Raw genomic sequence first — 23,631 nt, 5'->3', positions numbered from 1 at the left:
TGGCCCCTCGACCCTCTTCTGACAATTTAGGCATGGTGTGGATGTGTTTATTCCCGACCGCTGTTGCCTGTGACCGACTACCGCACTCAAAATAACTTTTCCACTAAAGCTATCAGCGCAGATAAAACAAACACAGCAGTATAAAAGTGTGTGTTTTCAAATATCTCATTTGCAAACAATGTATCTCATACGTGCCCATGTCCTCTTGCCTAACGTGTTATGGAATAGGGTTTGTTAGCAGTTACGTGATTATCAAGCTGATCATCTTCATGTAGCAGAGAAAATATAAAATAACAAAAAGATCATAAAAATAAAAATAATAAAAGCAACCAATACTACAGAGCTCAAGAAATAAAAATATCAAGAAGTGTAGAGCTTAAAACATTTTCCGGTATCACTAGGATATCAATAATATCTAATCTACCCAGTGACCTTTTTTCAAAGATCACTTTTTGAGAGTTTTGTTGATTTACAGTGAAGTTCAGTGAAGTCTGACAAGCCTGCCGAGTCATCGCTGAGGCCCAGACCCCAAATTATTTCACCATTGTTCAGCTTGCTTTCTTTCAACCACTTTACACCCTCTATTTCTGACAATCACATGCAAAAGAACCTTCTAACGCATATCTTCAACTCGCAAATAACCGAACACACCCTAACATAAGCGTCTCCGACTTTCTTCCACTGCTGTGCACTGCCGCGGCAGACCTAGCCAGGATTTACGCAGCCCAGTCACAGCGTCTCCCATTAATTGCTGAAAGTGACACCGTGCACGGTTATTACACGATTACGACATGACAGCTCTCGTTTTTCACCATTAAGAAGCAGACGGGCCTCCGCTCGGCTGCAGCAGGGTGTCGGCACATGGGAGGGGGGCCGATAGGAGGACAGGTTACCCCGCCAGGGGCCGCGGGCGCCGCATGGGGTGCTCAGCTCGCTCGCAGGGCCTGACGCTAAAGACGTTCACCGCCAGGACCAAAGCTCACGGAAATGCCTCAAACTGCCCGATAAACAAGAATTCAAGCAAATGACCAGTCAAGTAAGCGGACTTAAAAGTAACAAAAACAAGGACGCCGCTGCAAGGAGCACATGTAGGGACCATATAAAAATAGTCTGCCACCCCAGAATAAATTTATGAGAAATATTCAGTGAATGTCAAGCAGTCAGCAGAGTAGTTTGGGGTTTACAGCTACCATTGCCTTGGTATCTAATCCGTCTCAGACATCATAAATTTGGTGAAAGGCCATTGAGATCCCTAAGGTCATGGTAGGAGTGTTCTGGTGGGGGGGGGCAGTGGGACGATGACATGTGTATTTACACAGGCTGTGTCTCGCAGCAGCGGTAACCGACCCAATCGCCCATAACTTTTCATTCACGATTGTATTCTCCTGGCCAAAAAATGAACATTGCCATTCGATGGCATCAGAACGCCCGCACTGTTAACTACAATCATGGGAGGAAATAGATTCTGCCTGCGGTTCTATTAATTGCCCACTCGAAGAAAAGAAGTCGAGGCTGTATGGATTTTCTGCCAAGGAAGTCTAGTGTGGCTGTCCCTCTACTGACGCGAGATGGTTGGAGGAGGCCTGAGGGGGGAGGGGGGGGGGGGGTGGTGAAGATGAGGATGTGAATAATGCATTACAAGGTATGAGGCTGGTAAGGAGCCGGGGCTGTGGGAATTTAAAAGGCATTTGTGTTTGTCACACGAATAAGGAAGTCTCGCTGAGCTCGGAGGCAAATCCGAACCGACGGGCTGCGAGCGAAAGAGTGCATCACCTTTTCCATTGAATCCAGACCGGAGGAGGAAGCAGTGGTCGGGAAAAGGGAGAGAAGATAAGAAGTGCATGTGTGTGAGCATGTGTGTGTGTGTGTGTGTGTGTGTGTGTGTGTGTGAGAGAGAGAACTCTTGATGGGAAACAGAATGGAAGAGGAGGAGGAATGTCAGCCTTGAATTCATAAATACTATGCAATATTATCATATATATCTGTGAATAAACAATTCTTGATTTTTGAAATGATGCTGTTATCCAGAGTGACCTGCAGTACCCTGATTAGCCGAGCTTTGGTATCACACAGCGTGAGGTCGGTGATTGACCTTTGGCTTTCAGGGATCAAACTTACCAATTAAATTAGGTTAACGGTGATCTTTTTTAATCTCAACTCGCCTTATATGTCACAGACAGTATCTGCTGTACTGATTTTCACAGTGAGAAATAGACACCCGGGATTCAACGTTTACTAGCAGCTACTTTCCGACATGTGAAACCTTCGGATGAACGAGACGCTCACTGGAGGTCAGACGTACTAAAGATAAAAGCCACTGACCTCTGCACAGAGAGAGAGAGATTCCCTTCCTGCCGGGCAGCTCTGTGGTTTGTCTGTCAGTGACCGTGCGTGCGTGTGTGCGTGTGTGTGTGCACGAGTCTATTTAAGACCATTTGTGTGTCACTGTCTGTGTCTATGTAGCAAAGGTCAACTTGGGCTCCTGGTGTGAGCCAGTCAGGCATGTCTAAAGCAGTCTGGAGCTGGAGGTTGGTCTTAAAGATTTTTACCTTCCCTGGTTTGGAAAGGAGGGGGGAGGGAGGGTGAGGGGGGGTTACATGGCAGGAGACTATGGGAATGGACAACTGGGTGCGTGTGAGGTTGGGCTGTTGCCCTGCTGCTGATGAAGAGGGCGCAGAGGTGCAGACAGACAGGAAGCAGATCACACTCAGAGACCAGACAGTCTCCGCCCTATTGGAAGCGTTGAGTTACAACAACTGTGCTTCGTGGTCAGCAATGTATACGTAGACACTAAAAGCTCTATTTGAGATGATAATATGGAACCAGGCAATGTAAAAGGTAGACACAAACAAAATAAGGCTTAGCTCTTGGAGCCTTCGGCCTCCATTTTCCTCTCTTATCCCTTACCATTATTGGTGCCGCAGTAACCATGCAGCCTAATAAGTAAAGACAACCCCCAGAAATGATATTAAAGTGAAGCTGCAATAGTGACAAAAATGTGAAACATTTCCAACGGCTCTTCTGCAGAGTCGTAAGTTTGAAGTGGTTTCTTGCCTCGCTGTTGACAGGAGATTGCATGTTACTTAAGGCAAATGGCACAAAGACCCGGCTGCCATGCTGCGGCTGGCAGACACATACCAGACCTTCACTTAAAAAGGCCACGTTGGGGGTTAAGTGGTCATGGAAAAGGAGGGCCGGGAGCTGCCGCAGAAGCTATTAGGCGGCGTGGCTTCTCTCGTCAGCAGGTGGGAGGTGAGATCTGGTGTAACAAGCAGGTGCGGCTCAGGGCCAAAGATCACAGACGAACTTAAGGCCGTGATAAGCCCAATGCCACTTAAATGACATCCCACCCCACCACAGCGCTCTTTCCCTGCATGGTTTATATACATGCGAGAGAGAATGAGAGAAAGTGAGAGAGTAGACGGTACAAGTGTGAGAAACAAAAGCGTGGACCTTTTTCTGGGATTTGCATTGCCATATGTTAGACACACGCAAGAAAAAAATAGTGAAAGCTAAATAAAGTGCAGTCATCAGTCATGACCAGCTAAGGGCCTGTTTGACTCGTTATAGTCTGTCATTCTCTAGAGACGATTTCCCCTCACATGTCTTACATGTGTGGGGGAGGACAAAGGCGGCTGAAGATGAAGGCCTGCTGTGTTGTTTTGTCAAATGCCAGCGCTCATCCACAAAATGGCATCGAGCCACAGATTTCAAAATGCCGTTTAGTGTAAAGACGGCCCCGAAACACGTTGGGGACGAGGGTGGGACGAGAGTCGAGGTGAGGGGAAGAAAGCGGCGGCGGCGCAAGGCGAGGCACGAAGGGCGGATGCATTTAACTGGTGATTATGTGTTAGTTACAGTCCAGCATCAGAAGCACTTCCAGCAAAGCAAAGTCACACACAGACCAAAAAAGAACGGTAGAAGAAACGGAGGATGAAAGTGGAAAGCACGGAGGGTGGGGGGGGGATGAGGCGAGGTGAAGTATTGATCATCCATTGACAAACACAATAGAAATTTTAGATGTGATGTGAGAGGCCCCCCCATCCATAATTTATCAACAGGCCAAATGTGAGTGAGGTGGTGTGTGGACAGGCAGGAGCACTGAGTATTGATTAGTGGGGCGTGGGGGGGTTCCGAAGACAAGATGGGGCTGAGATGGGAGGGGGGGGCGTAGAGCGAGCACAGGAAAGCCATTAGAGATGGCAGTGTTACCAGACACTGGCAGCGCAAAAACAGAGCAGAGCAGCGCAAAGATTGGTGGAGAGGGAGAAAGAACTACAGAGAGGTCAACACCCCCCCCCCCAACACAAGTCACACCACACACCCTTTCCATCCCAACCACTCTCCCCACCACCCCAATCAATATGACCATGTCAAAACATAAAATGCATGCTTCTGCTCTTAAGTAAAAGGTGTCTCAGATTTTTAAAAGCATTGATTCAGGGACAGGTCGATGGAAATCAAGGCAGATTTTTCTGTGCAAAGAGGGGCAATAACGCTCGGCTGATAATAGCACAACAGAGGGGACTCGCCGTGTGTCTGCAAGGAGTGCAATGGTCAGATTGCTGCACCTCCACCAGGAGACGGTCCCAGGAAGGGGGCAGGTCAAGGATTTGAGCTCTCTCCACACTAACTGGTGCTGAAATGTGTCTACTGGGAGAGCAGATTGAGTTGATGGCACTGGACTTTTACTGGAACATCTGCCAAAAACACATTTTACACATTAAAGTGGGGAGCAGCTAGGTAGGAAGTTCTCCCAGGCTTGCTGTTGGGGGAACGTGCAAACACAGCAAGACGCAGCGAGAGTCCTTCTCTTGTGCAGTGCTTCCCAAAACACAGCCAAACACATAGATTGAAAATCATTAGGAATAGAATTGTTGTTTGAAAATGTTGTTCGAACTACCTTGACTCGGTTACGGTTGATTTTTTAAGCGCACCACCACATTATGACTACGATTCAGTCACTGAGGGGAAAACGAGCCTGAGGCACAAAAGGTTATGGGTGGGTTCGGCGGTTTGGGAAAGTTGCTCCCTAATGTGGGCACCAGTGAGGCAGAGAAAAAAAAAAAAACCCGCTCTATGCCGGCACTGGGGACACTGCACCGCCCAGAGAGCCGAACCCAGGCAGTTAAAACAGACCAGCACAAAGAGAGACAGCAAAGGAAAACACAAGATGAGAGAAGGAAAAGAACAACAAAATCATGCTCCATAATCAGAAACAAAAACGAGCACCCGCCACATTAAGGCGACTGCCAGCGTGCGTCCATGTGCCCCTTGTTGTTACGCCACTTAGCGCAGCAGCCACATAATGGGCCTCTAAAGACAATGGCAGTATAGCATCAATTAGCCTTATCCCTGGGTGTGGCTACGCTCTGAAGGCACTCATCTGTCCACGACCACACAGGCATGTAATGAGTGACATGGCATCGCAGTGAAACATTCAAATAAACAACATCTGGCAGAACTTAAGACGACTGCCTTCATCTTCCATGACCCCCTGACCTTTGGTAGGTCATAACGGGGCCTTTAATCAACAGCAACTGCTTTTTGCAACATATGTGTGATATACACAACAACTCTGGATGCTCAACAAATCATTTTAATTACCTCTTGCCACGTAGGGGAGTTTTGTTGAGTCCACGGTGCAGAATGTTGCTTCGTCACATATGACGACTCGAAGGAAGCCTTGCAGACATGCTGAAATATCAGCGATGGAGCAAGCAGCGGCCCGCCATGCCTCGGTATCGGACATTTGGACCGGGTGGACACATTGGCCGCATGTGGCCTCACATTGAAAGGGTGTTTCCTCTTGATACCCAGCAATCTCTCTAAACGCCAGGTCACGGTAACACCCCAAACACGGCTTTCAGCGCGCAGAGGTGTATAACTGACAAGAAGCATTACTCACTTTGGAACCATTGCCCATCAAACTCTGAACCGAATGCCAAGGCCGTTGAGTCAACGACCTTTAACTTGAGCGTTTCTACGACACAGGTTGTGGATCTTGCGGACTGGTTTAGTCTTTTTGCTGGCTGCGTCCTGATTGTGTGTGATCATTTTTCAGAGTAGCCGATGAAAATGGGGGAAATGGAAGCCGGCGGAGAGGTATTCTGGTCGCCTGATCCAGGCTCGGTGGAGGCGATGAGGTGTGTGTGTCACATGATGAGGGGGGCAAAACAGCAGGTGACTCCCTCTTAACACATGACCACGCCACGAGGAAGATGAGAGCGGAAGAAGAGATGGGAAATGTAGATGGTTACGTGGATTCCCTTTCGTTGTGTGATTCTTGGCAAAAGCGGGTCGGATGGAAGAAAAGAACAGGTACTCTGCGGTTGGTCTAAGGCTCTCCGCTGGTACTCCAGCGACACTGTGTGATGTCCGTAGGTATGGAAACACACTGTAGCACATCCATATGTTGCGATCGAGGAGGTGTACGAGTGCGGTGTGTGCAGGTGTGTGTATTTACCGGCTTAATCAATTACCTCACCACTTGCCAAAGAGGAAACCGGATTTGCTCAACATGCCTCCCACCTTTCAGAAGGAGAGTCAACACAAATAGATTATGCAAACAGCTCACACACAGAGAACAAAGCATCTCCCCTCCTTTTGTTTAAAGGAGACTTCTGCTACATTGTATCAATAACCGCAGTCCTCTGTGGAAACAAAGCCAGATGACAAGTCATCAGTGCGAAGGAGACACACAAACACATTTGTATTAATATCTTGTATTACTGCAGTCACAAGAGATAATTCCCCAAAATAGATCAAAAAAAGGACCAGGCAACATGCTAAAACCCTCATGAATGCAGATCTCATGCGGATGATTCAATCAGCGGTCTAACAGATGTTTTTAGGCTGCCCCCTTTCATTAAAAGCCTCCAGCAGCAGATACAGGAATCAAAGATTATTTCCAGAATGAGGATATGAAAAGCACGTTAGCTCAATTAGGAAAATTAAATTGTGTACATTACACAGATCCTTGTTCGAGCAGCACTGCGCATTCCGCCGACTCGGCCGCGGCATAATAAAATCAAAGAATCACAGCTTAATTGAAATGCACTTAAAAAGGATCATGCTGACAAATGTGATTGTATTGAGCCACTAATGTGAACACCTCCTCCCAGGCCTCTCTAAATCCAATGAAATTGAAATACCCAGCGGCTGCTGACCACTTCCTGATACAATCAGCCGGCCAGCAGCAAAGCATATGCAAAGAGGAAGAAAAATTACCAAGCAAGTAAATCAATTTAGAACAAACACGTCAGGACGGCACCTCTTACAACGCTACACTCTCCTCACACACACATACACACATCAGACGTTACACCACTTAAAAGATCGAAAGGAATGAAGGGGGGGGGGGGGGGGGGGGAAGTGTAGAAGTCATCGTTGTCATATCAGTATTATCTCGCCAGGGGAGACGGTTCACTTCTCCGAGCTCATAATGGCATGAGACGCATGTCAGAGATGATGGACCAATTAGTGTTAGCTCAATTAACTGGCGTAACACACCAACAGGAACACGTTCATATCATCACACACATTCAAGTCAGTGGGAAATCCATATCCCTGGGACTGTTTGCAACAATAAAAGATAGTCAGTGAGTGATAATAATAATGTCGCATTGATTTATCTGAATATCTAAACTCAGTGAAACTTTAATATCAAAGTTTTAAGAAGAGCACACTTATTATTTGCAATGCTCCAAGGCTTTTTCCTGGAGCCTACTTGTCTTGGTACAACACAGAATATATTAGGCTGAATCGTGGCTGTGAAGCAAAGTTAAAAATCCTGTGTATGAGAGTACACAACTCTCTCCCTTAACACATTTATTTTATTTAGTAGTTGTTGATGAGAACATGGTACTTGAATTGCAAACACTAAATACCTACACCCTTTTTTGAGCTTACACTGTTTCACAAACAAGCCGTTCCCTCCACATATATATGTAAGCAAACAGAAATAGACGGTACACAGTTGGACTGCTGATATGGAAACAAAAAAGTAAGTGTTTGCTATTTCTCGTACCATTAACTTGCTGCTGAGCAGACTCGTGCTCTCTGAGGTAATTCTCTGGAGAAGCCACTAGGGGAGCTTCCAACCCCCTTTTCAGCTAACTTGAGCAGACAGTGTATGTATGCAAACACAGAGGAGCGCATGGCGCGCACACACACCACACACACACACACACTTAAACAAAAAGTAAAACAAAAAGAAAAGTAGCACAAATGTTATTTATCAAAGAAATATGGTGCTTTATCCCCTTGTCATGAAAGAGCCCGTGGACATACCTGAACATTTTCACTTTTCATCTTCATTGCGGCCCAAGACCTTTCATCGTTCTATCCGATACGTATATTACTTTTCACTGTTGACACTGCTGTGGGACACGGTGAACGAGCCAGTATGCTATTGTACCGCAGCCTTGTGTAGTTATGGGAATATTGTGCCCCAAAAGTACAGAGCACACCTCCATTATGCATTACACATCTAAGATATTTAAGCTCTTTGTAAGAGTTAAGTCTCGGAGCCGTGCCGTGTCATTCTGTGGGGGATGATAGGGAGCTTTAGTCATGTCTGTATTAGCGGGATGACTTCCAAAGCCGCTGGGATGGTGTGTTACAACAACTAGCTTCAGTCGGTCCCTGCGTTGATACCCAACTCTGCCTGGCCCTAAGCACCAGATCACAAACCCAAATAGGCCTTGCATTAAAGGGGATAAGCTTTACCACAGGGACCGACTATCCACCAAACAAGATCAAATGAAATGCTGTAGGTTTATTGTGAGTGGAAATAAATAGAAGCGCAGTGGTTCAACAGTCCGGCGAGGATGGAGGAGCCAACAAGCAAAAAGCTCTCATTTCTGTTGCATACAAAGAAGGCTGGATATGGATTTTTTTGGGGGGCTTTTCAAAAAAAAAAAAAAAAAAAAAAAGGTTTTAGGAAGGAGAAGTGAGACTTGAGACCTGTGAGCATCAACTGAAATGAATTCTAGGACACGTGTCTTTCTCTGAAGTGGGGAAGGCCGAGTTTTCCCCTTCTTGGAGCAGGAGAACATGGTTCTTATTCTAAGATAAATACTGTCTGGTGCTGTATGGCGGCTGGGTGTGTGTGCGCCAAAATCGGAGCCCTTCAAGAGACACTTAGGTCTGTGTGTATATTTTCGCAGTCTGATTGAAGTAAAACACAGCCTTTAATGTGTCATTTCAAGTGAACACTGTGCCCAAATGAAAACACACCCACCTACAAGCTCCACTTAATTGAAGGCTACAGGTTTTCACATAGCAGACAGTTTTTTTGGTCTTTTTTTTTTCCAAGGGGAGAAGAGAGCACTTTTTGAAATCAATATTCTCAACTTGTTTTCCTGCAAATTAAAGCTGCCATTCTCAGTCTGGTGTCACCAGGGACCAACGCCGAGAGACAGATAGGGACAGGAACAGCAGCAGCAAAGTTTTAGATTTCAAGCAAAAAAAAAAAAAAAAAATCCGTAATCCTGCATTATCTCAAAATGACTGAAGGAAAGAGAGAGAGAGAGACGGGAAGACACGCCCACCAAAAGGGAGCCCAGATGCCATTTCTGTTTTCGGATAGAATTATGGAAAAAGAAATATATGGGCATTATAATAATTTGAAATGTCCCTCATACTGTTCTTTCCGAGATGTATAAAATATTAGTCTGTTCCAATAACTTTATCTTGACATACTTCCCATCTGTGGGAGAAGAATTCCTTTGCTACAAGTTTTTGCCTCATCCTCCATCTCAATAACATGCAATTGCCTGCAGTTAGTTTACATAGCATGCAATTTACACACGACACTGCACTCTTCTCGCTGTCTGCTCTGGTGGAGCGGGACTGTACTTTGCCATAAAAAGGAGACACACAGGAAGCTTTGTACAGCTTAAAAACCTCAATTAGTTCCATCAATATTTGATGGAATGGCTCTGATAAGGTCCCTCCCTGCATCCCCCCCCCACCACCACCATTCCTCCCCGCTCCGGTGCCCCTGTGCTGGCGTTATGTCTTTAATTGTTGGCCCAGAGCACTGCAGACAGACATGACTTTGTTTTATCCGTAATGGACGGCTGTGTTCCTTACAAAATAGAGACTGGCCATTGTGCAAAGCATGGGCTGCCGCACTCCTGGCCTGTGGTGAGAGTGGGAAAGGGATGTTGACATCAGTGGAGGATCACGTGCGCTTTGGTGTGCATACAGTACATCAGTATACATACCGGCGCTCAGTAGAAGGACAACAAAGCGCATGACCTCAATCAGTCCCCAATATCACAGTAAAGCCCTAGTTTCTTCGCCACATCAAACTCTAAACACCAAGCAGGCAGGAAGCATCTACGCCGAGCCAGGCGCCTTAAAAACTATCTTGCACAAACTGCAGGGCTGTCGAGATATAATAGGAACAAGGCGAAAACATGAAAGGCAGCCCTCACCCGCCCTACTCCTACTCCCGCCCCCCATCTCCTCCTCCCTCCTCTGGCGTGTGTTGGTTTCACCTTGGCATACGCCGATCGCATTCTCTACCCTTGCCTGTGCGCCTCTTCCAGGACCCCTGAGCTGTCCTGGGAGGTGCCTTTACTAAGGGATTTTTCTTCATTGACTTCCTCGGGTAAATTGATTTTAATAGCCAACACTTGGGGCCTTTTTCTCACGCTCTGCGCTTTCAGCAGCGGCAGGCTCCGTCACGCCCTGCCATATTTCTCCACTCAGGACGTCTGGGCTATTTTCCAGGCCTATTGGAATAAGAACTGACGAATTCCTTTCAAGGTCCCAAGGAGATAATCTCCTGTCATTTCTGATTTGCATAACATTATTTAAAATTTAATGTAATGGCATTAAGATATAGAAGACCCTCCCTATTCCGCGAGCCCCCATCTGTTTGTGGTGTGTGCATACATTTTTGCATTCGTGAATGTGAATATGCAGATCGAGGTGGGGGCTCATCTCCGACCAGGGGTAACAGGAAGACCCTCTCCCTCCTCTCGTTCTTCCTGTCCTCCCCGAAGCGACCCCCACCTTCCAATCCGTCGCAGCTAACACGCAATCCAACGACACTGCACTGAGATAATCAACAGATAGCTCAAAGCAGATGAAAGAGGTATCACATCCTTACACACGAGGAGCCGCTAACAAAGCAATGTGTTTCAGGGTACGGGGGCCAAGGCATAGCCCAAAGGACCGAGGGTCAGATACCATTCCATTTGTCGGATCCGTAAGTGTCCTACTTAGAAAGCTGCAGTGGGACTCAATTAGGCTGGAAAGAAGACTAGCTGATGAATTAATGAATACAATGGAATAGAGAACGGAGGGACGAGCTTGCTCATTTGTTTGGGGCTGGCTGCTCTACTACAAACACTGGGTATTCATTGGGACAGAGATGGGTCAAACAGGGATTATGCAATAGAAATGAATACCTTTTGTGGTTGTCTCTCCAACAAATGTTGTTATAATATTAAACAAAAACACTTATTTTGGTGCTCTGTAGGTCACTATCTAATTATGATTTCACGTACATTACATCTCAAAAAAACACAGGAGCACAGAGAGACCAAACCACACACGCCTGCATCCAGACATGAACCCAGGTAAATGTGTACATGATGTGCAATTGTATTAGTGATACATGATGCACATGCAGCCACAAAATAGCAAACACACGCACAGAAACATGCTATTTCACTGTAGAAGGACAAGAATGCACACGCACACACACAGACTCATACACACCATCTCTATTCTCTGTGGTAGAGCATCTTCCTCACATTAAAAATAAATTCATTCAGAGTCAATTTGGAGAATGTTTGGCGATGCAGGGCAGGAATACCATCAGAGCTCTGGGAATTGTAGATTGCTTCCCCTCTCCCTAAGGCATTCTCTTTGTCTATTTGGTGTGATTAAAAATACAATGATGAATGCATATTTCTTCCAGATGAATAACTTGAAGGGTTTGGCAGCAGATGAATCAGTGTGCAGTGTGTTGTTGAAGACACTAGCCAGGTCAGACAGACACAGTCAGATCCTCTACAGGCCGGGCTTCCTCAGCGTGGACAGATATTAAAGAGGTCATCTGGACAACAGTCTAACTGAGGGTGGACCTGGATACATTTACATTATAGCTGCAGGCAGTTTTTGTCATGATTCAAGGCTTGGTTAGGACTCAAGAGCAGAGGCCGACACCGGACACGAGATGAAATTGGAAAGATGGATCTTTACTAGTTACCAAAAAGTAATAAACAAGAGAACTCAAAGCAACACCAATAGGGAGCGAGCAAAAACCAACAAAAGGCAAAGTCATTGTAGAAAGGGCTTGGCATGGGAGACACGATGGGCACAAGGGAAAGAACTATGACAACCATAAACTGGGGCAGGGAACACAGGGGGGTATATGTACCAGTTGGGTGATGAGACAATTGGAGGCAGCTGGGTGGACCAGGCAGGTGAGCAGGATGAGTGCAATCAGGGGAAACACACACAGACATGATGAGACTAACGGGACATTACAATTTTCATGTAAAAATAAAACATGTTATCACCGTTTAATGGAGATGCACAGAAAATAAATTCCCTTCCAGCAACCTATAAGAATTAAGACAATCCCATTTTCTCAAAATGATTTCCAAAGTGCGGATGGCTCACCGGTAATATATTGTTCACACATAGCAGTTTTCTGATTAGTTTACCGGCACTAATACGGAGACAGATTGACCCAAACCGCCATCCGTTACCAAGACAAAATAAATTTAAACTTTGACCTTCAAGCCATTACAATCTGAAAAAAGTATGTTTGTGGAAATAAAAAAACAAGCATTATATGCCATTCGCCTCCGCTGATATATTTAGGTGTTTTGTGTTGCGTTTTTTGATGACAAATATTAAATATTGCATACAGATGCACACAAACGCACAGCCACAACTGTTGTCTCTGCCAATGTAAACACAAACAACAAATGTATTCATGCACCCACACCCATCCCAAAACCATACATCCATAAATACAGTCAACTGGGCACCAAACATGAGATATATAAGACTCCCTGATGCCTCGGGAGGGTAAGGGCTTGAAGGGGAGCGTTTGAGGCTCATATCCCCAGCAGAGACCGCTCCTGGCAGGGCTACTGAGTGCCTCCCCTCCCATTGCCCCCTACAAACTAGTGAAAGAGGAAGGCCCTCCTCTCCTTACATGTCAACTTCAGAGAGCATGCCTCTTGCTGCCTCAAAGCTTTGATACCAAAATAGTCCAGGAAGCCTCTGTCTTAAAAATGCCCCAGCAGACCTTGATTCTGAGGATAGAGGGAGGGAAATGAAAGAAAAGAGGCTGGTGGAAGGAAAGCAAACACAGGAGGACTAGAGAGTATTACTGGGAGAGAGACAAAGAGGGAAACTGTATTGGGTTCCTTGGGTTGCTCAACACTGTAGTGTACTGCAAACCCCTCAAGCAATACGAGTCAATCTTGATGAACAAATAAATCTTTGCATGCCAATAGGATACATATGTTCACTAGGAGAGGGGCAAAAAATGCCACCATAATGTCCTCCAACAATAATGACAATTTAGTTCACTTTTGTCATAACAATTGCCGTAGAATGTTTTGGATTCTCGCCTCAACTGGCGTGTGCGGGAAGAATCAAACGTTCTTGAAAATAAATGGAGCGCTTCTTGATCAGACCTGTGATTGCGCAGAGAAATGAGAATGAGCAAATCCAGCCTCCGTCACCATCCCTGCTTGAAAAGAAAAAATCCACGCACCCATCGACCAACGAAAAATGGAAGACTACTTTGGGATGGAGGAAGATGACAAGAGAACCACCCTCATTTTTTGCAAGCCTCTCAAGGCACTCAAAGTTGTTGACAACAAACTACCAACGCTGTTGTCTAGCAGCACGTGGTGGTAATGGATGTTTTGTTTTTGTGAATGCTCCTTCAGCTGGGTAAATTTCTCAAGATTTGGGCCACTGAATACTGCCATTCCTTGGCACTCATGTCCAAGGCCCCTACCGTCTTCCCAATGGTTTGCAGACCAGGGGGTTGGATGGCAACAAGGTAGTCGTGAGGAACTACTCGATGTATCTTGTCATTGGGCTGATCATGAGCTATTCAGAGGGCAGATGCTAATACTGTAAGAACTGATGGACAACAATTAATAAGCCCCATCTGTGACTGCAGAGAGCAGGTCAAGTTGACACCGTGGTTCAGGTAAGACCTCCAAGGCATTTAGTGTATGCTCTGTTCAAAGGTTGCATTAACCAGATATTTTACCGGGTATATCCGTAGGGCTTAACTTATTATTCCGCCTTAATATTAGTACTTAGTACTTAATATTAGTACTTAGTAGAGCACCCTTTGACATGATTCAACTCCCTGCGTCAAGCACACCTGGTGCAACTAATCAAGGGCTTCATTAGTTCAGGTGTGCTTGAGATGGAACACATAAATACCTGGTCTGGCTAGGGGTTTGTTCGGAGTGACGTTTAATTGCATGTCAGAAATATGCCTAAGTCAAAAGAATTGTCCAAAACGTTCAGAGAAGAGATCATTGCCTTGCACAAACAAGGAAAAGGATACAAAAAGATAGCAAAAGCACTGAATGTCCCTAGAAATACAGTTGGAAGCATAGTTCGCAAGTTCAAAGATGAAGGAACAGTGGCTACACTACCTGGACGTGGCAGAAAGAAGAAGCTATCAGCGGCTGCCACCAGATTCCTGAGGAGGCAAGTGGTCAAAAACCCTCAAGTGACTGCAAAACACCTGCAGCAAGACTTGGTGGCAACAGGCACTGAGGTTTCATTTTGCACAGTAAGGCGCATACTAAACACTGAAGGGTTCCGTGCCCATTCTCCAAGACGCACACCACTACTGACCCAAAAGCACAAGAAAAGTTGGCTCCAATATGCTGAAAACCATACAAATAAGCCACTGAAGTTTTGGAATTCTGTTCTGTGGAGCGTTGAGACAAAACTAGAACTATTCGGGCCTATGGATCAGCGGTATGTCTGGAGGAAGAAGAATGAAGCATATGCTGAAAAGAACACCCTGCCTACAGTGAAGCATGGCGGTGGCTCAGTGATGCTCTGGGGCTGATTTGCTGCCTCTGGCACTGGAAACCTGCAGCGTGTGGAGGGCACGATGGATTCAGTCAAATATCAGGAAATCTTAGAAAAAAATGTCATGCCGTCTGTGATGAAGCTGAAACTTGGGCGTCATTGGACCTCCCAACAGGACAATGATCCCAAGCATACCTCAAAGTCCACCAAGGCTTTGTTTCAGAAGAAGAAATGGAAGATTCTAGAGTGGCCATCACAGTCGCCTGACTTGAACCCCATCGAAATATCTTTGGTGGCATTTGAAGGAAGGCGGTTGCAAAACGCACAACAAAGAATATTACTGAACTGGAGGCCATTGCCCAAACAGCTGAGAAATGGTATATATTGCCAATAAACCTAATGTGCAATGGGGGGTTGAATAATTTTGATTGCAACTGTACATGGTACAAACCGCTTGGGTCTGCTGTACTAGGGAATGGGAGTGAAAAGAGGGGCATTTTCTGAAAATACATATGCTACAGCAGTTGTAGTAGATCTCCACATCCTGCTTGCACTTGGATTACAGCTGTGCTAGATCTAAAGGAGTCTGCCAGGGAGTTAGTGGGCAACCAGCTCTCACTGGACTCTTCCTAACAGGCCTGCGTGGCTGACTTAAAGATTGCCTTGCTTTAACGCCTAGCTCACCCTCCTATTTGGCCATAAGGTTCATATTGGGGGACTTGCTCATTCTGCAGAGAGACCCATTGGTTCATTCAGCTGCAAACCCCTCAACTCACCCAACATATAGGTCCCTTGTTCATTCAGCAATGCCATGGTGCTAGTCAGATGAAAGCACCTGTCAAACAAACTGCTGGAACTGTGATAAATTAATGATCAAACGGCTGACTGGGAAGTAAAGTGGCATTGCAGAGACCTGTAAGCACCAAAGACAAAGCAATATAGACAGAAAGAAAGGGAAACGGTGAGAGAGGGACCAAAAGGAAAGGAGGGATGGACAGTGAATGAGCGAGATGCAGAGAATGTAGGAGACAAAAGAGAAAGGCGAGGGAAAATATATATATATAAGATGACACAGAGGGAAGAAATCAGAAATGAAGAAACAGAAATGTAATGGTGTTTGTATGCATGTAGTTCCTTTAGCCTTCAAAGTAAGGACAGTTTGAGGATGCATCAACAGTCGCTTAAAATTTACACACCACGCACAACGTAGTGGTGGCGTACACTGAACAAATAAGTTTGCACCCATTTTATTACAAGTAGAATTATTTTTGAGGGTTAACTCAACGACGCGCAGTGGCGGGCCTAACAATACCCCCGAAACTGTTACATTATTGGATGATAAAGTACAGCCTCTCGTACCTTATTGCTTAATTATTACTCAGTTTTACGATACTTTATGGGCGACTCAAACTGCCTAAAACAAACTCTAAATCTAAAAGCTTCCAACTTTAAAACAGTGGCCCAGTGGCTGTATTAGTTTGTGACAATGTTACTACATTGCAATAGACGAATACACTTTGATAGAGCGACATTTTTATTATAGACATACAAGAGAATGTTATCAAAAGACTGCAGTCACACACAATGGAAATTCATTATTCATCTGCAAGCTTTTTCGTAGGTCTTTAAACAAGCATTTCGTCTTTCTGTGTGATTTAATATACTTTGGAGGGCGAGAGATTTCTTATGGCTTCTGAGGAAAAATGTAGATGATGTCAAAGAAAAAGGTCTCGCAAACAACACATGAATGCGGGGTTTTGTTTGGGAGAGGAATTTGTTGTGAGTGACTGTTGTTCTGAGCAAATTTACATCCCTATTATGTCGTCCAGGCGTTGTGACGGAGCGCTGCAGCTCATCTCATATGCAGTTACCCAGCTAACTACCAGCCTTCCCCCTGCTGCTCCACCGGCCTTTGATAAGAACAGAGGGAAATTAAAATCATGAACCTGAATTATGAATCCAATGACGAAATAGCCTCCAAAGGGTTTTTTCTTCGCACCGTCTCTCTTGGGCGATTTTCTCCTGCTCACTCCCACTTTTGCGCTTGTTCTTATTTTTTCTTTCCGTTCCAGTGTTTTCTTTCTTTCACTTTGTTCTTCTTTCCCAGCACCGCCCTCCGTCTCTTTTCGTTACAGAGGAATTCAACTACTAGCATATTCCATAAGAGCAAGACAGAGACTGAAGGGGATATAGAGGAGGAAAGTTTCAAACGACAAAAAACACACAGTTTGATAAAACTGACGAGGGACTCAATTAAGGCTTCCCTGTCAAAGCAGGATTGATATTTTATTAAGTGGCAGTGTGCCATCCGAAGGGTACATCAAGCGACACATCTGTAGACGAGAGGACTGCACCAGCCGGGTAAGAGGGACACGTGTTGCCGCTTTCGGGAAACATCAGTCGAAAGTCACTTCATCACATCTGCTGAAAAATTAAGAAGTCCCTGTATTAGTATGCTTATTTACTTTTTCATGCACCACGCTAAGAATTTGACGAGAAAATGACGCTGTCCTCCTTTTTCCCCTCCTTTTATATTGTACACATGCCGGAACAAAGAATGCCGGTATTAGCTCTTGTTACATTACCACCGGAACAAGTGCGACAAAGATTTTGCCACTTCAAAAAAAGGCAACCAACAAAGCCCTGCATAGTCGCTGCTTCTAAAAAATAGATTTATAGGGCAACCTATGTGCATCCTTTTTAACTACGTCTAATGTTTCCGTTGCCAGCGTGCTTCAGCGTTGAGCATATTCAATAGGGGAACTACTTTGACTAGACAAAATGTAATCTTTCTAATGATTGTGTCCTGCTGCATGGACCCCAAAATACTTACCCAAATTATTGGTTGTGTTCATGACGTAAAACTCTGGTCTACCGTTCTTCTCATTTTAATTCGCTGTGGATAAGAGACAATAAAACATCCAAAATGTAACACGGAATGCAGCTTTATTTATTGCTGAAAAAAAAGGATTTGGGTGTAATAGGATATGGGCTATAAATTCACCTCTGTTTCTTTGTATATATATTCACCAACTTTGTCCCAAATTTATTTTTAAATAACCCAATCCTTCAGAAAGATCAAACATGGTGGTAGTTAAAAAGAAAATAGCAGTGCTCTGATTTGCCTACAAAAGGCCACCGTGTTACAGTAAAATTAAACTTTAATTCCAAAGTCTCTCTTGTATTTGAGATTGCTCTTGTCGGATGTTGTACTGTTGAAGAAAAACAGATGCCCCTGTCCACCCACACGCAGACACACACAAACATAACAGTGTGTGTGCCTGAGTTTTGTTATTCTACACAAGTATGGCTCTGCATGACTACTCGTTCTGTGTGTGTCCGTCTGTGTGCACGCGCGTACATGTTCGCATGGTGGAGCTGACACTGGGTTGTACAGGAGCTCAGTGCTGACCATACATAGTCTGTTTCATCTAGAACAAAAGCACTGTTGGAGAACACAAAAGGCCAGGTTCAAAAGCATCGGCAGCCCAGGCCTGGATACATGAAACAATCAGTGTAAACTTGTCCACAGCTAAGAGAGCGATGAAGCACACACAACAATGCTCCTCGTGCTCAACAGACACACTTCTGTCCACATAGGACAAGATTAAAGCTCTGGTTAGATCAAACACACTGTTGATGATTAGCGCAAAAGAATGTTTTTGTGTTTCTATCATTGATTAATATGTTGCTCCCAAGACGACCAATAATTTATGCATGAAGTGCACGACTGAAACCACAGCACTGCTGTGTGTAGTTGGCGTTGGGGTGTGGCGGACGTGAAAAAGCAGGCGACGTGCGTGCACATGGAAGGCCATTTCATTTAATGGTAATTCAAGTATATAAACATGCTAATGAAATAAATAGTATGGCTTTGAAATAAGTTCTGGAATGATTAATCAGGTGTTAAATACGTAAAGAACTAAATATAGAAAATCAATCTTTTCATTCTCTCCCCTGCCGATGATAATCCTGTGTTGCCAGTAGGACAGCATGGTGATGCTCTGGAGACAAAGCTGCCAGCAACATTGCGAAAATCACAACCTGGCGATGGAAAGTTCGCTATTTGCTGTTTTGAGTGCATAGTTTAGTCTCCTCCATCACTCTATCCAGTATTATTCTGACTGATGGATCCGTCAGTGGTCTTTTTTGTCTACTAAACAAATGAAAGTTGCAGCTTGTGCCATCGAGGCGACGCTTTCATCAGCACCCAGTGGTTCTGTTTGAAGTACCCCCCCCCCCCCTCTCTATCTCCCGTACCGGCGCTGAACTTGATGAGCTGGTACTTGGGAATGTGACATTCACATTCAGCTACCAGATGTGGCATACGCATGTTTATTTTCCTGCTGAAATGTGGTTTTATTGGTCAGTCAAATAGTTAAATAAAACTACATTTGGTAAGAGTTACATTTGAGTGCTTCATCTGTGAAGAAGTAGAAGAACAATATCATCCGTAAGTTGGTTCAGGTTGTGTTTTGTTCTTTTCTACAGACCTGCAGGCTGTTCCACTGTGACAAAATAGGGTGTTGTCAGCCCAGGGGCATCATGTGTATGCTGGTCTAGCTTTGGTCGCTTCGCCATCAATTTGCTACCGATGTTTCCTGACATCTACTATTCGCCTCTCCAACAATGTGCCAGTCATGTCCTTTTTTTCATTTTTTTTCACAATTTGTCTTTACAATTTGTTTTTGCTAAATCAGGCCTGTACAAGCCACAATTATTGTCTTTTATTGTTGGCAAAATAGCAGATGGTGGAGGATCAAACAATTGTAGGTGACGAGGGCCAGCAGTTATTTACCCCCACAATTTTATGATATGGATTTACAGATGAATGGATGGGTGTTCCGTGTGTGCCATGCTGATGTTGCCAGCCTGTGGTAGCTAGTTTGTGTTTCCCCTGGAGTGAATGCATTGGAATGGATGAATGATGAACATAAACGTGGGTGTAAGTTAGAGAGCGTCAATCACAAAAAGCACTGAGGTCTATAGCACAAAACTATAACACAGAAATGCCCCAGGGATACAAAACCCGCATAGAAACCGTGTAGAAACCAACACAGGAATTGTTTTGGGCTCAGAAAAAACTGTTGCCAATAGTTTTTTTTCAACGAAAACACACTCTTTTAGTTAATAATAACTTGAATTTTGTGTTGAGGAAATGACAATGGATAACAATAAAAGTGTAAAAGGTGATACAATCGCAACAAAGCTTTTGATCCCTGCACCCACAGAGACATATCCACCTGTTGCAGACTAAATACTAGCTGTATTTATTTCAGAGCCAAGCCTGAATTGAGGGCTAATTTGGTCAAATAAACTCAAACGGAAATATATTAGTAAGCTCCATTTCGGACTGTTGTTTTTTTCTAGCTATTCTAGCTTATTTGTAGCTTGGCACCCATTCACACTTAGCGGCACATACATAAATACACATTCACAAATTGCTCCAAATATGTATATGCGTTTCCAAAAGTTGGAGGTAAACAACTTTAATCATCCTGTTCCACGTCGGTTCCACTGACAGTTTGTATTAACAGACTGGGAAAAGATGAGACAGGTGGAGAGCCAGGATATTTTACCCCATTGGAGAGAAAGAAAATGTAAAATTGCAATGAAAGGGAAGAAAACCCAACAATAAATAGGCGGTGATGTCCTTACATAGCCAATAGGATACACATATTTGTGGAGGAAAACTTAACAGGCACTTCAATTATGTATTAATCAAACATAGCTTAACACGAACTGACAAGGAACTTGGCAATCTGGCAGCCATCTGGAAGACTGGACTGTCCGAGGTGAGGAAGAGGAGCGGCTGAACCCGAGAGAAAGGAAAAACCAAGGAGGGGGACAAAGACAGCAAGACCGAGAGGGAGTATCAAGTATCACTGACGGCAAAAGGTGTGTTTTTCGTACATCACTGAGGAAGAGTATCGTCATTGTTGCTGGTTGCCGTTGTGCGTTACAAGTATTCTATGATTGCAGAGCAAGAGCATAGAATCAGAAAGCTCTCCAAATGGCACAGTTAAACAACCCGGCTGATCGGTTGCCATTGGCAGCCTCTTCCCTCCACAGATGGGGACACAGTAACGAGGCGAACAAGACAAAAACTGACAAGACTGTGATACAAACAAGGAAGCGATACTTCCATCTGGCTCTCACTGCACTTTGATTTGCTCCCTCCAGTGGTTAGAGCGATTTAGATTTAAACCGCTCGCAGTGCGCTAACAATCCTTTTCTCCTTAACAATCCAAGACTGATTTCACATTGTTCTCCACCTAAGTTATGTATGACAAACGCCTGGGGCCAAATCACCATCAAAGCAGCACATCGCGGGAACACAGTGCTTCCGAGATTCTTAGTGATGGCAGATGTCACTTTTGAAGTGAGCAAGGGGATGAAAGTGGCGGGATGTGACGGGCGGCAAAAGGACAGCCTCTCTGCCGCGACCTGCTATCATCAGTGCCGCGGAGGTGTAATGGGGAGAGACTGGAGGGGCCCCGGAAGCTACAGCGGGCTCCGTGGGAGTGTCTCTCTTGGTGCCCAGCAGGGGTCATGCCTTAAATGTTGCACCCACCTACCCAGGAGAGCAGCCAGCCTGGCATCTTCCTTTTGCCAGTCAGTCAACGCGGCTGGGATGGAAGCGTCTCCCTGCTTCACACCGGCTTGCTCTGCCGGTGGATTCGTCGGGGTATAGAGAGAATAGCTAATCTGAGGGAACCGGTGGCCCGGAATCAAAGGCCCACCGGCTTCTCTCCTCCTTGTGTGCAGCGGGGCTCACCTGGGTAACATCCCCGGCGTGAAGGAGCGAGCGGCAAGAGGACTCGGTAAACAAGGCAGAGCAATGCAACTGTCAAACAGAGAGGCAGCCAGTGCAGGGAAACCAAAACAAACTCTTAACTCGGGAAATTCAGAGAGCATTTTCCCCTTGCCTGCTCCACTGTTCCCTGTGTCTTTATTGTGGCTTGATATGTCACCACTGTCTTTATCTCCTACTTACTCAGGACTTCAAGTGGCTGTCTCTATTTTGCTGGGCCATAAATTATTCAGTGCCGTGTGTCTTCTTAGTATCTGCGCTTTCCATTGGGATGCTATCTTATCCCCTGTTCTGCAAGAGGGGCTGGTGCTTTGAGACAGAGTTTGCAAAAGGTAACACAGGAACTTCAGCGCCGACATCCCCTTTCTTAGTAGGAGCTCTTGTCAAGTACATATATTTGTTCCGGCACAAGGAAAAAATGAAAAAGAAAAAACAGGAAAAAAAGTTGTATCTGAATTCAACATGGCAACCAACAAGCTCCTGTGCTGCTGCTACAACAACTTGGACTACTATCTGAGCCTAAAATAATGACAGTATTCCACACAGAGGAGTATGTTTTTGTGTTTCCCCCTGCGCATGCATGTGTGCGTTTGTGCAAGTGTGATTGTTTGTGTGAGTGCGGTTGTGTGTGTTGGAGCTAACGGAGCCTACTGTATGTAAATAGCCATATGAGACTGCATAGCATTACTGTCCACACATTGAAGAGGTGACCTGATCCCAATTAATCACACAATCCCAGGGAGAACTGTCACATCCCATCTCCATCAGCAGTAGCATCCTGTTCTGTCTCCCTCTCTCATGTCACCCTCTATTCCTCCATCTCTCTTCCTCTCCCACGCACACATGCACGCATACACTACCCATCGCAGGCCCGTCGCACTCTCAACCAACTCCCTCGCCTCCCTCATTTTATTCAAACACACAGGGTCTAAAGCTGACAGGTCAGCTGGCGTGGGCCAGTCGGTCCCCACCTGTCCCCTTGCTTCTTCCCCCAGAAGGCAGAGTGCCAGAAAAATGGTGAAGAGGCACTTCTATCTTTACAGCTGCCAAAACCGAAAGCAACCGGAAGCTTTCTATTCCCCCAACGGGATGAAATGTTTGCATTGCACTTGTATTGGTCAAGGACCGTATACGGTGGATATTATCCAGAGGTATAAGAAAATATTGTTTTTTACTAAGCTCATTCATATGGTAGTGCATTCCTCATCCTATATCCGTTAGGGTTTCCATTAGCACAAAATACTGCAATATATTAAACAGTAAGCCGTGTATCATGCAACTGATAGCATCCTGATCTTAGCAACATTTACCAAAAAGAGTGCAGTGGGGGGAAGTTGGTCACAATATTATTATTACGTACAACAGAAATTTTGTCTGAGCAAAATAGTACATACAAAAATGTCCCATGTGTAATAAATGGAAGGGTAGAAGGAACCTTTCTAAATGTGGTAGGTGGGTAAACATTTTCTAGTGTCTGACTGGAAAGTGGATGTATATGGACTTTGAAGCTTATGTGACAGTAAGTGACGACTGCGAATCATTAGGCAAATGTTACCAGACCAGGTGATCTTCCAGATAAATGCAGTTTTATATTTGTGTTGTCAACTTATTATTAAGTAGATACGCGATAATGCATCCGTAAAAAAAAGAAACCCTGTTGCAGATTGAGAAGTGACCAAAAGAGCAAAGAAAGAACATCAATCTGACTCGTGCGTGACCTTCACAGGAAAGGACTTGTCTAATGACGTTATTCTGTTGAATCT

This window comes from Gasterosteus aculeatus, chromosome 12 (assembly GCF_964276395.1).
Source record: "Gasterosteus aculeatus chromosome 12, fGasAcu3.hap1.1, whole genome shotgun sequence".
Classification (NCBI taxonomy): Eukaryota; Metazoa; Chordata; class Actinopteri; order Perciformes; family Gasterosteidae; genus Gasterosteus; species Gasterosteus aculeatus.
The sequence above is the reverse complement of the archived record's forward strand: the minus strand, read 5'-3'. Positions refer to the sequence as shown.